Source organism: Panulirus ornatus, chromosome 30 (genome assembly GCF_036320965.1).
Source record: "Panulirus ornatus isolate Po-2019 chromosome 30, ASM3632096v1, whole genome shotgun sequence".
In the NCBI taxonomy this organism is placed as follows: Eukaryota; Metazoa; Arthropoda; class Malacostraca; order Decapoda; family Palinuridae; genus Panulirus; species Panulirus ornatus.
The window spans coordinates 2,727,700-2,745,916 of record NC_092253.1 but is presented as its reverse complement, the minus strand read 5'-3'; the positions used below and the strand labels follow the sequence as shown (position 1 = coordinate 2,745,916).

The following is an 18,217-nucleotide window of genomic DNA, read 5'->3' as shown; positions in this document are numbered from 1 at the left end:
AAAAAGGGAAGTAATAGTAATAAGCTGATGTGTTTGAGGACTACTTAAGGAACATTATATTCTATCGGTACAATAATCGGTTGTATTACATTTTGGGTAAATCACACAATCTCATAGTCGTCACAGGCGTTTAGTGCTGTAAAACCTACAGTGAAATAACTTATGATGGGACATTAGAATAGAACTGCCTACATGTTATAAGAAATGCTAGGGAAAAAGTATACATGAGCCCTTTTAAGGCAGCCAAGAGATTGGAGGATTGACTGAGCATTACATTGGTGCTGTTATATATACACAAAAAGGTTATCAAAGCAGATCCTAGTATATATATATATATATATATATATATATATATATATATATATATATATATATATATACTATATATATATATATATATATATATATATTCATTTTTGGTTTATAATTGCTATTTTAAGGAATTTTATGGAAAAAGTTTACATTAGTTCTCTTAATGCAGCCAAGAGATTTGTGGATAGACTGAACATTGGTGCTGTTCTATATATACAGAAAAAAGGTTAAAGCAGATCCATGTACATATTTATATACATATGTTATTCATATTTTTCATCGTGATTACTGCACGACCAGTTTCTATTAGAGTTCTTGTGCTACCCAGAATCTCTTTCAAAGGGCTCTTCAGGCCAAGGCTGGGCTACTTCTAGATGCAGGGAAATATGAACTAATTGGACAATCACATGTTTACCAAATGGCGTCCTAGCTACGTCTCTTCGTTGTATATCAACTGACAGTTATATTTCTCTCTTGTGTTTCCCCTGATGTGATTATTACACGAAAGTGCACTTGGGAACTTATCGTGTTTCATTTTCCCCCTGAGCTCAGGAATATATGTATATATATATATATATATATATATATATATATATATATATATATATATATATATTGGAAATGAAATTTTTAAGGACAATATGTGGTGTGAGGTGGTTAGATCGAGTAAGTAATGAAAGGGTAAGAGATTTGTGGTAATAAAAGAATGTGGTTGAGAGAACAGAAGAGGGTGTATTGAAATGGTTTGGTCACATGGAGAGAATGAGTGAGGAAAGATTGACAAAGCGGATATATGTGTCAGAGGTGGAGGGAACGAGAAGTGGAAGACCAAATTGTAGGAGGAAGGATAGAGTGAAACAGATTTTGAGCGATTGGGGCCTGAACATACAGGAGGGTGAAAGGCGTGCAGGGAATTGAGTGAATTGGAACCATGTGGTATAACGGAGTCGACGTGTTGTCAATGGATTGAACCAGGGCATGTGAAGCGTCTGGGGTAAACCATGGAAAGTTTTGTGGGGCCTGGATGCGGAAAGGGAGCCGTGGTTTCGGTGCATTACATATGACAGCTAGAGACTGAGTGTGAACGAATGTGGCCTTTGTTGTCTTTTCCTGGCGCTACCTCGCGCGCGTGGGGGAGGGGAGAGGGTGCCATTTCATGTGTGGCGGGTTGGCGACGTAAATGGATGAAGGCAGCATGTATGGATATGTACATGTGTATGTATGTATATGTCTGTGTATGTATATGTATGTATACGTTGAAATGTGTAGGTATGTATATGTGCGTGTGTGGGCGTGTATGTATATGCATGTGTATGTGGGTGGGTTGGGCCATTCTTTCGTGTTTCATTTCGCCACCTCGCTAACGCGGGAGACAGCGACTAATAATAATAATAATGATAATGATAATAATATATATATATATATATATATATATATATATATATATATATATATATATATATATATATTCTTTCTTTTTTTCTTTTAAACCACTCGCCATTTCCCGCGCCAGCGAGGTAGCATTAAGAACAGAGGACTGGGCCCTTGAGGGAATACCCTCACCTGGCCCAATTCTCTGTTCCTTCCTTTGGAAAACTAAAAAAAAAAACGAGAGGGGAGGATTTCCAGCCTCCCGCTCCCTCCCCTTTTAGTCGCCCCCCACGACACGCAGGGAATACGTGGGAAGTATTCTTAATCCCCTATCCCCAGGGATAATATATATATATATATATATATATATATATATATATATATATATATATATATATATATATATAAAATCAGTTCATTGTACATTCATATCTTCACAGGAACCCGTGTGGAACCTCAGTTTAACATGACGGAGCATGACAATACCTCGCAGACCTTAACCTTACTCAGCATCGCCTCGTAAATACCATGCACTATGCAGGAAGCACACACACACACACACACACACACACACACACACACACACACTCCCGCTTAGGTTAGCTGTGTGTGCGCTGCAGAAGGCACGTCCTTCTCTACCCCAGAAGATGAAGTGGATAACCTGGCCACCTTGCGAGCGGTAGCCATTTGTTATACAACGGTCAACTGCGAGCACTGGTCACCGTCAGCGGAATGACGTGAGACAGCGAAAGTAATCGCATCTGTACATTCTTTGGTGTAGTTATCTGTTGCGCGTCTATATCTGGTGTTTAAGATGCCATTAGAATTTTCTGTTAGTTTGTTATCAGTGATAATAGCAAAAGGCGATTGCGCTCGGTACAGAACAGTGGATACTGAATAATGATAATAATAATGATATGTTGGGAATGATATGTCTGAGGCCAGTTCGTGGGATGAGGATGGTTGACGGAATAAGAAATGAGTAAGGTGAGGCATGTGATACGCTCGGCGTAGATTCCCGAACGATAATAAGGGGGTTCCTGAGTCCCGACCGTTGTATAGCAGCCTCGATTTAGGGTGAAGTTTGAAGGGTTGAGGGGCCCACAAAACAACCTTAGAGCCTCCAAAAGGCCAGGGCTTGTTCTGGCATTAAGTGTATGATTAACTTAAGAGGATGTGCTGAAATGGTCTTGGGCGTATGGAGAAGATAAATAAGGGGGGGGGGGGGATGACTAAGAGTTTATGCATGTCAGTGATGCAGGGAAAGGGGAAACCGAGGAAGAGGTGGAAGGATGGAGTGGAAGGGGCCTGAACATGCAGCATTGTTTGAGAAGTGCATGGGATAGAGCAAATTAAATCGATTTGGTGTACAGGGGGCGACGTGCTGTCAGTAAACTGAACCAGGGCATATGAAGCGGCCAGAAGAAACCAATGAAAGGTCTGTGGGGTCTGGTTGTGAAAAGGTGGCTCTGGTTTCAGTGCATTATGCGAATGAAGGATTTCTTTGTTTCTGGTACTACTGTCGGAAACTCCGAACAACAGGAAATAGTAATGATTATCATGTTAGATATTTATTATTATTATTATTATTATTATTATTATTATTATTATTATTATTATTATCATTATTATTATTATTATTATTATTGTTATTATTATTATTATTATTATTTTCATTATTAACACTATTAATATTATTATTATTATTATTATTATTATTATTATTATTGTTATTATTATTAATATCATTATTGATTTCTGAGTGGGATACTTCTTATAAAAGAATTCCGATGACATTGTTTCATATTAGAAAAAAATTTTTTACTTGTATTTGTTCAAAAATGTGATTCTCGTACAAGAGTATGTGACTTAGGGGTATGTATACTCTTGTCAAAGACCTCACTCCAGAGTCCTTCATTTCCCTGCTACTGGAAGTAGCGCAGTTTGTAACTATAGGAGCTCATGGAAAAGGCGTCATGGAGTAGCATCAGGGCCCTTTCAAGAAAGGGGCACTGGAGTAGTCATACATAACTTATAAGTCAGAGGACGCTGGTGCCTAGTATAATGTGGTTAATCAGAGTAGATTTGTTGAGGAATGAAATAAATCTTCCCATATCCTCCGTAACAGTGAGGCGTGGTATCTGTGACTTTAATGAAAATAGGATGCAGTTGGGAGTAGGTTTTAAGGATATTATTTTTCTCGCACTATATGTTGCCGAAAGAAATATAGTGTAATGAAGGTTCATTTACACCGTCTTTTTCCTTAAAGTAATTCACATAAATTATCATCGCCTTTGTGTATTTGATGGTATTATAATTTCAAGAATTTTCTGGATCGTTATAATAGATATATTTCCCGGAGGTGAGGCCTTACGTGACCTCTAGTTTCCGAAGAAAAAACAAACTTGATTCTTTGTCCTTTGTCCAGTGCTATTGCCTTGGGTGCCATGGATTTGAGATAGGTTTTTGAGAGGAAGATATCTCTATAAACCATAGTACGCGCTTATTGTGGAAGCCATCTTCGAATCGCTCTCAGCTATTTACGAATAACACTTTGGCAAATATGGTACCGTTTCTGATACCGTTTGATACTATTTCAGAAGAAACACTCTGGGAAAAAGAGTAAAGGTTGTTCCGTCTCGTGGGTGCCGGGCGGAACGGGACTGCTTCTGCCTGTTGCCTTGCCACGAGTCTGTGATCAATACTGTAGCCTTCCCAGGGTTGACACAGAAATTCATAGCTATATCTAAACGTTCTACTTCTTTGTAGAAGAAGGCACTGGCCACGAACGATGCTGCCCAAATTTGGGTCGATAATTAAGGTCAGTATCCATATATCGACTGAATACTAGGAAAGGTTGAACAGCTGGGTGGGTGTGAGCAGAGTAATTCATTGGCACTACGCTAAACTCTACAGATTCATCATGATACCCATCGATATGCTACATGTACGGCGATGTTTCGATGAGAATATTCTTATAAAATTCTAAAGATATTTAGAGATACTCTTTAGCCAATTGGGATTTTGATCGTTGACCCAGATAATGTAGTGAATAATAGAAATAATAATATGATAGTAGATAAAAAAAAAATTAGTCCGGTACAGAATGGATATGCTGGAAATGAAATGTCTGAGGCCAGTGTGGACAGAGAGGGAGATGCACTTGTCTCACGCCAGGCTGGCAACAAATACGCTGGGTCTGCAGCCTAGCCATCATTTTTTTCCCTACCCGTCCAACAACTTTATCCAGCAGGGTATACCTCTGACTGGTGGTGGAGGTGCAGGTTATGATCCACGGGGAGTGGCAGGGAAGAGGAGCAGGCGGTGGTGGTAGTGGTGGCGGGACGGAGGCCAGCAGCTTGTGTAAAGTAGTGATGTTGGAAAAGGGGTCATCTGCTGGTGGTAGTGGAATTCAACAGTTGGTAGATGTGATGGGAAGAATGGGCGGTATCTAGGTGGTGATGTTGAGGACAGCAGATGGTGCGGGCGATTATGATGGGGGAAAAGGTAAGCAGCTGCTGGTGCTTTGGAATGAGGCCAACAGGTGATGATCGTGAAGAGAGGCTAGCGCTGAATCACAGATGGAAGGCAAGATAGTGCACTTCAGGTGGTACGAGAGAGGAGGAAGCGGTGGGTGGTGGAGGAGGCAGCTGGGGGAAGAAGGTGTCTCAGACCCAGCGACAAAAACAGGTGGTGCGGTAGGTGACCACAAGGACAGGTGGCCACAAGGACAGATGGTGCGGCAGGTGGCTACAAGGACAGGTGGTGTAAGAACTGAAACTGAGATCACTTTTCTACTGAACTATCTCCCTTACTAAGGAGGATTGCGTGGCTATCCCGATCACCACCTACCTACTGCTTCCTGCTATCGATGACCTACTCCCGCCTACGATTTCCTCCGGTATATACAGCTTGGTCAACTTCCCAAGTGAGGAGGAATAGCTTATGTTTTCTAATACCAGGTTGGTGTACGCGAGAAGGATCACCAGCACTGGTGGCGCATCACCCACTCCTGGCTCCGGCGTGCTCGGCTTATACGGCAAGTTCTGAAAACCCAAAGATTCTCTCCTCTGTCTCGTCTCCGTATACGTGCAAATGTTCTCAGTCGATTTCCTTGTAATCAAATTCCATTCACCAATAACTGAGGCTGGACAGTGCCAAGCAACGACCTGGGAGGTGTAACAAGACCAACAAAATCCACATCGTTAAAACATTTTCATCGGTTATCTAGGCTTTCCACGCTTCCTCCTCGTTACTTTCACTATAGATATTTGATTCCCGCTGGGAAATAAAGAAGTGACTGTCTGTAGCAACAAACTAACGTGGACAAACTGATGAACTGATCCTACAGGCGACAAATGCATTTAAGTATCGATAAATGCAAAATTTTACCGTTTGCAGGAAAATCAAATATATAACTATGAGTACTGTTGAGCTACAAATGGTAAATGATGAAAAAGACCGAAGTGTAATAATGTTTGATGACTTAAAGCCAAGTAACAGTACACAGTAGCAGTGAAAAAAAAATTAGGGTGCATAGGTAGGGCGTTCGAATTCAAATTTAAGAAACTAATCCTCACAGCACAGTTCTCTGGTACGTCCACACCTTGAATACTGTATTAAGGTTTGGTAACCCTACTTGAATAGAAAAGACAGACTGAATGGAAGATGAACAGCGGCAGGCGACTGAGATTTTTGAGCCGTCGAATATCTTCGGGGATGATAAGTGATCTCTGTGGAAACAGTAGCTGTCAAACCGTTACGTCCCGCCAAAGCCAATGGTTTTCCCAAATCCTGTGAAAAACACACATCCCTGAAATTAAGCCCCGTGGGAAATACATTTGTCCACACATCTTCGATGCCAAAGATCTTGTCATATCATGTCTTTACATATTTACAAACACAATTCTTGCTTAATTTCTTGTTATGGACATTGGTTGTCCCATCTTTGTATCATTATAAGAACTTTTCTCTCAACGTCATCAAACAGGTTTAGGACTGGAGAGTAAACAGTTCCTATTTGCAGTCTAGTGGTACTGTATATATAATTTTTTATTTCTAACGTACAGGATCTCCGGTGTCATTGGACTGCGCCATGAGTAATGAGCAAGTTAATAAATTAAAGTAGTCTTAGCAATGCTAGTTTAACATAGAGCATATAAACAGCCTCCCCACCCACTGCTATCTATAAATGAACGTTGAAATCAGGGTGCAAAAACTTGACTGCGGACGTGGTGTTCCAAAACAAGCAACTTTTAAAGAGTCTGCATTCGTATTCAGAACAAATTCCAGAATTTGCATCACTCTCGAGTCTTTACTCAACAATAAACTGTTTCAGGCCATACATTACTCAACCATCCATACCTAAGGAGGTGCTGCTGTACCTGACGCCAGCTGTCCATGACCTATAACGCTGTTGCTCCCCCAGCACCGCCGTCCTCTCCAGAGAGCAACGCGTGTGACGGCTCACGTAGCTCCGAGCTCTCGCCTCACCGGGAGAAATGTTGCTACCTACCTTTTTGCCTCGCGTTGCCCCTCCCTCTCTCCGTCACACACACACACACACACACACACACACACACACACACGCACGTACTCATACACACAGACCATCCCCACGCCCCGGCAGCTATTGTGCTGGCGTTCATCACGTGTACGGAAGTCGTGTCCTTACTCACGTATTTCCTGTTGACTAAGCTAGAGAGAGGATGGGCCACTCATGGGCATCTGGAATGGATGGGGTTACACATCCTTCAAATTAGATGATAACATGTAACAGCGGCAAACTGCAATAAGTCTTGAGCAAACCTACAAATTGGTAAACCGATCAAATTCCCTGTAAGAGAAGCTTTCCCACAACCTATTCCTCTTCACTCCCTCAGCATTGATGTTTGAGAGACCGTAACCCTTGAAATATTGAGAGACCGTAACCCTTGAAATAAGGGCGCCCATAGCCCCGGCCTCCGGCATATCCTGAGCGGATGTGTTTGTCGTGGTAATACCCATTATCCGCTGCCCTTTTCTAGACCGTCAACCGCCCCACCACTATTAATCTATTGTCATTATATTTGTAAATGTCTAGCTTACCATGAACTACAAGCTCACCTATTAACAATTTGAGAGTCCTGCGTACCATAGTTGACGACGCTTAAGTAAACCCATCATATATCACGCCTTAGGTGTGTGTTGAACTAAATACAAAGTCAAAAATAATGTAATTTTGCTTGGTTTAATTCAGTTTGTCTTCTCGAAACACCCCGTTGGTGTTCCATGGCAATATCTCCTCGACAGTTAATGCTGACTTGTAGACTCACAAACACAATCCTGGATGATATGTCTGTTGGATTTCAGGAAATCGCGAAGAGGTGACAGCAAACACGTGACGTGCGGGATCTCTCCACAGTGCTAACATGGAGCGAGGCTTGGGCGTAACCTTGAGACAAGCAGGTTAGCGACTCTCGCCAGCTATTTTCAGCATAAGGTCGTGTCCTTGCAAGAGTAGCTTTCCATGCCTGTGTTTCCATCCCTGTGGAAGATAGAACCGACAGAAAGTACGAGTGTAAAGAGACACTGGCGTGCCCAACACACCAAGAACTGCAAGAGTCATGTCCCTCCACCACCAACACCACCACTACCTGATGCGGGAGGTGTAAACGTGAGTGAGCGGCAGTCACGTGGTGTGCTGGTTCCTGGACACGTGAGGATCTGTTGACATCCTTGCCCACGCCCTCCTCTGCAAAGAACCAATCTGTCAGGTGTCTGGGTTATGCCAACCGTTATCTTGGACCCTGACGACGCTGCAGACGAAGAGACAATGTTATGTGAGGAGAAATGTGTTGCCACGTCGCTTGGTCTCGCGTACTCGCTGTGACATGGGAGTAAAACTGGGGTGGGTATGTTCCCCCAGTCACAGATTTATCTTCAGTAGATATATGGGTCGTTTAATGAAGATTATGCGTTCAGTTGTGAAAGTGACCTTGAGCGGATATAAGGATTGCTTCAGGGGAGTATTGTGTGTGTGTGTGTGTGTGTATGCGGGGATTATCGTTCCCTCTTCGATCAATACAGTATACATTAAACTTGATAATGATGATTTCTTACTTTATTATTACAATTATTCTTACTGTTTTATTCCCACGAAAGGAAAAATGAACGTACATTGTATGTCATCTTTCAGTTACATAAACTTAGAAAGTAATGAAACACGTTCGTTTTACCACCTTCCTAAATCGTTGACTACGTTAACGAAATTTCCTTTGCAAAGCATACTCGTCAAACAAATTTCCCTTGATTATAACCTCCAGCTGGTTTATGTCGTCAAATAACTTTAATTTCATCGTAATAAACTTATTTCTGCACAACGTTTGTATTCAGTGTTATGAGAATTGGCTAATATTACTGACAAATTTTAGCATTACAATTACTCAAAAAGTGTTAATTTCTCTAAAACAGTATGACAGTATGGAACCTGCCTTCCTCTCTAGTTTTAACCTCTTCGTCATTTTCTAAGCTAGTTCGTAATTCGCTCCTCTCCTCCCCTGACTCAAATTTTATATAGGCGTCTAGATTACTTGCTTTGAAGTGTCTTAACTGGGAGACCATAAGCCCTTCACGAAAAAAAAAAAAAAAGAATCTGGGTACGCACATAAGTGACCCCACACATTTGAACCCAGTCGTGTACTCCCGCACACGTTTGAAAGGTAAAGAAAACGATCAGGAGTTATAAATGTTGTACCACGAACCATGGGTATGTCTCTTGATCGCCATTAGGTAAAGCTCTGTCCGGTCGTTTGGTTTATCTCTTCATGGAACATTCCAAGCATTGGAGACTCAGTTACCAGAGATTCACATAAACCCGTGTCGTTACCTGCCATTATTTAGTAAAAGCTGCCGTATTGTGATTGTTCCTTGGGGTTATCGGACATGGTTTGGAAGAGGGATCATCCAATGACCATCCTTGCTAAGTTGGGTTCAAATTGGTCGAGTAGTTTCAGAGGATAATGAAAGGTTGTGAAAAGATAACGGAATGACTACGGACGCCAAGTGTGGATAAGAACGAACCATAGATGTGTTTTGAGGTCTGCTGGCAATAGTAAAAAGGTCGAAATTTAGAGGAATAACTTATTCATTTCAGCTCAAGAATTTGTGGATGTATTACCATTCATATTGTGTGTCTTACACCCGTGTGAGACATCTATGTTTGGTTTACCTGCTCCAAGAAAGTTCCTTTTTTTCTACACCTGTTCGGCGTTCAGAAGAAAAACTTCGCCTAGCTCGTTACTCTGTCCCTTCTTGTGAAAAATGATACTACAGGAGGGTAGGAATTCTAGCCTCCGCTGTCTTCCTCTTGCCCCTCTTAGTCGCCTTCGACGACACAGGAGATAGTACGTGGGAGTATTTTTCTCACCGGTCCCTCGGGATAAAACTGTTTTTGTAAAAAAGGAAAAAAAAGCTCTTGCTACAGGGAAATGGTGACCCTCACACTTCGAGCCGAGATTTTCATGCGTTTTTATATCTCAAAAACCGTTAAGGGCAAGACCCAGCGGCGTGAGAACTGTATTACAAATGTCATGAGCTCTAAACTTCAGTCTAGTATTTGCCTTATTCTGAATGTACATGAATATTTGTCTCGACGTTTTTAAGGTCTTCATAATAGAATTAGATAATTCTATTGCACAGTAACTATTAGTCTGTCTTGGTTGGACATGTTGTCTCAATGCTGCTCGTAATATCTTTAAAAACATGAGAAAAGACGAAGGGTGCTTAGAACGATCTGTGGGGCAGGGTTTTTTTTTTTCTGTTTCCAAAGCCAAGGGCCATATACATATTGATAGCGTACGTGGTCTTAGAATCTTTCTTAACACCAGAAAAGGTTAAAGATTTTCGATAAAAGGATGAAGCTTGACGTTGACGGCCTTTATGCCCTTGGTACATAATGCATTTCAGTGCCACTAGTGATCTCCGGTGAGAATGTGATGATATCTGGCGTACAGGCGACTCTGGTGATACATGATTTGACTTCTCTTAGTTTAGGTTTACTTAAGACACTTGTCGGTAATATTTGTAGTCCAAGCAACTGGCCAGGCATGACTTGAGGTCAGTCTCTCATTGATGAAACCTTGCCAGGAGGTCAGTTAAAGGTCCAGAGCTATTATAGAAACTGTAAGTAAAATTCACGAACAGGGGACAATTTCAACGTCAAAAGCGTTGATGAGTTCGCACAGCAGTCTTGCCAGCCGATGGTAGCTTCAAAACGATCACAACAAGGAACAGCTGGGGGCAGGTACACACACAAAGGAGTGGCCTTCAGCCTCAAGATCCGGCACGACGGTTAAAAGAATTTCCAGACTGTGATGATAGTCTCTCCTCTACATGAATCAGATTTATAGATTACTTTAAGCCTGTTCTAAATCAACTTCAACTTAGTCATAGAAGAATCCTGAATTACAGTAAGATATCTATTGCCTAGCCTTCATAATAATATCATAAAAGAATATTATATCTGGTTTTTATTTGTTCCATCGTCATAGTGTTCAACATAGCTTTCTGTAATACAAAATACTTAGCTGCCGTGCTGAAAACACCATAGAGTCTGGAATCATGCACAGAAAATAGTCTTCTGTACGCCTAGCAGCAACACAATTTTTTTCTGCCGCCTTCGCACAAATGAATCCAGTTTAAACTGGATTGAGACTTTGTGATGGCTACATTCCACTGGGTCTCAGTGTAAACAATGGCTGTGTGGAGGAGGTTCAGTGTGAGTATTTTGCGAGATTACGGACTATTTTTTCTGAAGATTTTTGATTGGTGAAAGTATAAGGAATTGAAAAATTACCAGGGGATGTTGAGAAGTCGTGTGCATGAGGGACTTCAATTCACGTCAGTATCGTCATATACTCAAAAATATCTTGGTTCGCCACGTTTCCCACACCTTCCTTTATGGTTTCCATTAATGTACTACTTTATTACTCTAGGAGCATTGATTTGTATCTGTTGTTCGTGTTGTGTCATGATCCATTTCTGTGTCGACGTCGTCTTATCCATAGAGGAAGTTTTAAACCCTGTTAAGTCATGTTTCCTCTCATCCTTCATTCATTAATTTGTCTTTTGAGGAATACTAGATATGAATCTTCCTAGCTACCAAGGCAAGCTGTCTGCTGGCAAATATAAGAATTGCACTCAAATATCTGGACAAGAACATGTTCGCAGAATTATTCACAACATACATCAAACAGAAATAGGATTGTGCTTCACAAGTCTGGCAACTGCACCTGAGAAAGTACAAAGATCTAATTGAAAGAGTACGGATCAGAGCAACTTGAGATGATATCTGAAGTAATTCACTGAGTGACTGAGGGCTAAAGATGTCCGCCATGGAGGAAAGAAACAGGAGGGGAGACCTGATTACAGCCTTCAAGTTTCTAAATCAACTGGAAGATACTGACAGCGAACACTTTTTCAAGAGATGCAGCACCAGAGTTGCTTGGGACCATGACAAAAATTTAGTTAACAAAAAGATTGTTGAAGAGGATATTAAGAAGTGCTGGTTTAGTGTTAGGGTGGTAGATGGTTGGAATACCCTAACCAGATACAGTAAACACGAGCAATTTACAAAGGTTTAAAAGGCCATTTCATGACAAAGTTCGGGAGACGAGGCCCCGTGAGTATAAGACTCTGTACCCCTACCATGCGCATATGTATTTACACACACACACACGTGTAAATATATGCATATAAATCAGACACGGTTTACTGTCTATATAATAGTCGATAGACAGGGGAACACGAGTGTAAATCCCTTCCAATAACCCTCAAATGATAAAGTATCTTTCACCATGAACTCTGTTCCCAGTTCCATGGGATGGATCAAGTACATACAACCTAACAAGATGACATGACTCAGTATTCTCCCCGTATTACATAATAATGACAAAGCCCCGTGCTATCAGCCCTAGTATCACATTGTTACTTTCCCGTAAAGGCGGGTCGACCGACTACCAAGTTGACTCGTCTTACAGCTTTCAGCACTAGAGGAATTGGAACATTTGATTAGATAAAACTAAGTGGGTTATGTCGGCTAGATAAAGGTGATTACTTTAGGTTCATGTCATATCTACACTTGAGATGATGGCAGTAGACCACGTACTTCGAAAGCCTTGATAGGGTGACGATATAGCAAGATCTTATGTATATACATTGTTTGTTTACGGTAAAGGTCTTCACTATGGGGTTTCCCTTTCTGATCTTATTTTTAGGGGTGCTACGAGGAATCTCTTACAATACAAATCTACCTGGACAGAATCGTCTGGAGAGCTTTCTGCTCTTTGATGGTAAGATACAAATGGTAAAAGTAATGATCCATTCCTTAATGATAATAACAATGATAATAACAATTGCGTCAGTAGTAACAGTAGTACTAGTTGTAGTAACAGTAGTAACAGTTATCCGGAATCTTCATTCATCTCTGTGTCTACTAATGCACAGGTATGTGGCAACATTCCACAAGGACTTTTACATGATTGTTCGCGAGTATATACATCTTAAGTAAAACGAATAATGTAATCCTCAAATGTTTATAGTAATCCACGAAGCGAAAAGGATGATGCATTCGCCTTAATCATCTATGCTAACAAGTGAATACACAGAATAATATTTCTTTATTCAAGAGTCAAAAATTCCAGAACGAGGTCAGTCGAGTCTTAGGCAGTGTGACCGCTCAATACCCTGACAGCCGTTGCGTCACGTAGCCAGGCTTCACCAGCCATTTTCCATTGTTTTCATTCTTGGTGGACGAGGAGTTAACCGAAAGACAATATATCTCTCCTCTTCTTTGATATCTTGACAGATGCTTTTTAAAAGCAAATGGGTCTTTCAATCAGTGAATTTTGGAAGTTTGATTTAAACTGTCCGACTGGGCATGCGTGGACCTGCTTATGTTGCAGTGGTAGGGCATTGAATGGACGCGGAGTCTGAAGAGCATGGACAAATTTTGTCTTGTCTGAGATCGTTTCTTAAACTCATTTTATTTCTAGACTGCTGGAATAACACGAAAGAAGTCCCTGCGATAACATACTGGCGCCTCTGCTTTAATTTTGATACCGAGTTCTCGACCTTTTTTTTTTGGAATGTTGTACGGCTGGAGCAAATATTCCGGGCTGGTCATCCGAATTCATGTTTTAACTTTAGCTTATCAGAAATATGAAGACCTTCTTAAAGGTAGAGAGTAAGAAAAAAGGAGCGTTTACAAGAGAATCCCTTTTATTAACCCGCACGTCAAGACTGTGTTGATAATATTAGTAATTCAAATGTCTTCTTAGTTGACCTTCCTGAACATTGAAGGTTCGGTTCCCGAGTACACCTGTACGAGCACGTTAGCACGACGGTACATCCTGTGGTATGATGGCCTTAGATTTTTTATCAGAGCCTTAAAGGTCAGGTTAAAGGCCAGACCATTATAACGAAGGCTCGCACCGTCGTACTCAAGGGGATTAACTAGAATCCTACCCCTAGCGGCAGTCTTCATTGGTCCACCTCCATCATAAGAAATATGCTGAAGAGGGACCAGACCGTACGTAGACCCTTGAGACAGTGCTTCACTCTGTTTTGAGAGATCATAGTGGATGGAGTGGCGAGGCTACTTAGTGGCCACGAGCACGAGATGTGATTCATCGCCCCCCATGCATTTCTTTCCTTTTTTTTTTTTCAGGGAATTGTTTTGCGATCACTCCCTGGAAATGATGTGACGACGCACGCTAGTGATGATACTTGTCGTGTGCAGGGATGATGAGCGCTAATGTGATGGTTATTGTTGTTGATGTTTAGATGTGGTGTGATGGTCGTTGATGACAGTGATGATTATGAAGGTATGATGGTCTCTTACGATCGTGATGTGAAGATATGATGGTCTCCGATGAGGATACCGTTGGTGAGGAGGTATAATGATGACTGATGTCGGTCCTGGTGATGAGAAAGGCAGTGACGGTCGCTGACGGTATTAATGATAGTTGGTGATGGTAATGATGAGTGTGAGCAAGGCGCAACCACATGTTAAGACAGATGGCACGCCAACACAAACAGAGATTCACCTTGTCCTCCTCATCCTTGCGGCGTCTGGTTGAGCGCACGTTACCTCTTGCATGAACGCCCGAACCCCTCCCCACAACCCCTCCACATTAACCTCCCCCCCCACCCCAAACACACACACAGCGTTCCTGAGTCTATAAGGCAGATAGCACCACCTGCAAGCACGCGCCTGCCGCAAGGACCCTTCAGATGTTGGGCCAGATGGTGTCTCTAGCACCTCCACTCAATGCAGGTGGCACAGCTATAGCCTTACCCCATCCACACTCTCATATACACACACACACTTTACCCCACAGCCCCATACTTATCTACTTGACACACAAGTCCCCTTCTCCCGCCAGGAAATAATTACCCCGGTCGGGTCGCTGTGCTCTTCTTGCCGTGGCCTCCTTCATCGAGAGGGTCGCACGTACGCTGAGCTGAAAACGTGTCCTGGCCTCACAACCAACGTGGTGGTAATAGTAGTAGTAGAACGCCTACGTGCACTCGAATGGCAGACACAAGTCTCCGGCAATGAAACTGCCGGGAGCGGTGAGGCGTACGTGATTGTTTGTACGTGTCCGTTTGTAGCCCAGGTGAGTGGCCGCGATCTTGACAAGCACATAAGTCGGTGCGCCCCAGGTGCAAAGCATATGTGCTGTGTTACCTCTCACGTATGTCAGAATAGCTGTGGTTATGTAATGCTCAATGATGGCATATAATGATGCCACACATATTTATCCGTATCCAAGGAGGTGAGAGCTGAGGGTGGCCGAATTATTTTTCGTCAAGGACCTCTTACCTAACCTTCATGGGTGACCCAACTGTTTACTCAAAAGGCAAGTAGTGTCTAGGGTGGTGTCGAGTGGCTGCCCAGCCTCGGTGCTTACGTGACGAGATGTGTTTATGGTGAAGAATTATATTTACGCTGGATTTGGAAAGATTCATTGAAATTTCAGAGTTGATTGTCGGATCTTGATATCTTGGCGCAAGAAACGATGCGGAATCACCTATGCTAAACATATTTGTATGTATAGTGTCCATTGAGAACACAAGACCATGTAAAACTTCCCGGCAATAAATGTATGGAAGACATAACCAGTCAAACATACCATACATCAGAGTGTAAACCATATACACCACCAGTCGTACATGCCATACATAACCAATCATATACACCACATAGCAGCAGTCATACATACCATACATTACTAGTCATACATACATAACCAATCATATACACCACATACATTACCAGTTATACGTTTCATACATTACTAGTCATACATGCCATACATTACTTGTCATACATACAATGCACCACGTCATTCTGTACCAGAGTGGCAAGGTAAACATGAAATGTTAGATAAATGAAAAAAGTTCTAAGCTGGCATTGATAAGCTATGGATACATGAAGTACCTAAGGCTGAATTCTGAAATAATGTGGAATAAGTGATTTGCTTTAACTTAGTTTTATATATATTCTACCTGGTTCTCTTTCAGTAAAACAATCTGTTCGTTGGAAAAATAGAAGTCCCAGTGAAGTCGATAGATACCATCTTTCTTATTCGAGGAAATCATGAAAAATAGTATATGATAATAATCGATTGTATTTTTTTTTATTTACCGCAACATCTTAAAGCCTTTTTCTTTTCAATCAGCAACAGATTCTGCGGTATCATTCTCATGTCGGCAACACTGCCACGGAACACGTATAAATACGACTGATAAGATCAAAACTATCATTGTCTCAATTAAATTCTTTTTACAGCAGATAACATGATAAATAAAAAATCCTTGTAAGTATAATCAGTAAGTTCGTCACACCAACGGGTCGGTCATGCAGGCCAACACGTAGCAACACTAGGCTGATGCTCAGTGATGCCTCTCCAACCGCAGTTCATACAAAAAAGAAGGAAAAAAAGAAAAATCAGCGAAGGATGACGTGTGAGAGATGCGCACAAAGTCACGTTGACATGATCATAACTTATCACAGGACTCTATACGGAGGAATAGGTAAATTCACATGTATACACACTCAGGCTAGGATGTTTATCTGAGTATAAACGAATGAGTAAAGACATGGTAAATATATACAAAGTCAATAAGAGGGTCAACATAAGCGTAAAATTCTCTCTCTCTCTCTCTCTCTCTCTCTCTCTCTCTCTCTCTCTCTCTCTCTCTCTCTCTCTCTCTCTCTCTCTCTCTCTCTCTCTCCCTGTAACACACAAATAGTAGTCAAACACAAACCACACCCATGATATTGCGAACGATGACAATTCCCTCACCAATCATGACCCAGCCTAAAATACACACTGAATCATGTTACACGGGTTGGATCACGTGCACATACGATATTTCCTTGCAGTTGCTTTCCCAGAAGAAGCGTAGCTACATGTGAGGAAAAGGGAACCTTAGGGGAAAAATTCCTTGCTTGGCTCTCTGCTCTGTTTCCTCTTTCGGAAAGTATTACTGAGGGGGAGGAATTCTAGCTCCCCTCGCTCACAGTCGCATAGGATATTTGGGCAGCATTCTTTTTTCCCTTTTCCCCAGTATATATATATATATATATATATATATATATATATATATATATATATATATATATATATATATATATATATATATTATCCCTGGGGATAGGGGAGAAAGAATGCTTCCCACGTATTCCCTGCGTGTCGTAGAAGGCGACTAAAAGGGGAGGGAGCGGGGGGCTGGAAATCCTCCCCTCTCGTTTTTTTTTTTCTAATTTTCCAAAAGAGGGAGCAGAGAGGGGGGCCAGGTGAGGATATTCCCTTAGAGGCCGAGTCCTCTGTTCTTAGCGCTACCTTGTTAACGCGGGAAATGGCGAATAGTTTGAAAGAAAGAAAAAGATATATATATATATATATATATATATATATATATATATATATATATATATATATATATATATATATATATATATATATATATATATATATATGTGTGTGTGTGTGTGTGTGTGTGTGTGTGTGTGTGTGTGTGTGCGTGCACATTCACCACTGGAAAGAGAGAATAAGAACAGTGAGTACTTTCGTTTATTACATCCTCAGACAGAGTGGGGTGCATATACCTCTTCACGGTGAAGTGGCTCTGTGAATATATATATATATATATATATATATATATATATATATATATATATATATATATATATATATATATATATACAGAGAGAGAGAGAGAGAGAGAGAGAGAGAGAGAGAGAGAGAGAGAGAGAGAGAGAGAGAGAGAGAGAGAGAGAAGAGAGAGAGAGAATTTACCTTGAATAAAAGTATGGATTACTTGCATCTAATTTTGTATCTATATGCTTATAATTCATTCATTTCTCTTTCTGCAGCTACGGCCCTCCTACCCACTCAAACAAAAGAGAGAAAAAAATGGGTTATGCTGCTGCCCAGACTCAACTGCACACCCTAGTAAGAAGGAGGGCACCTCCAGTCTCTTAAGG

The 18,217-nt window shown here is 41.3% G+C and overlaps 1 protein-coding gene across 4 annotated transcripts in view; it reads left to right on the top strand.

The window, feature by feature from the left end:
• The window catches only part of LOC139758323 (REST corepressor 3-like), a 63,943-nt gene that overhangs the window by 8,585 nt on the left and 37,141 nt on the right, over positions 1-18,217 (top strand). The gene's annotated exons all lie outside the window — the stretch shown is intronic.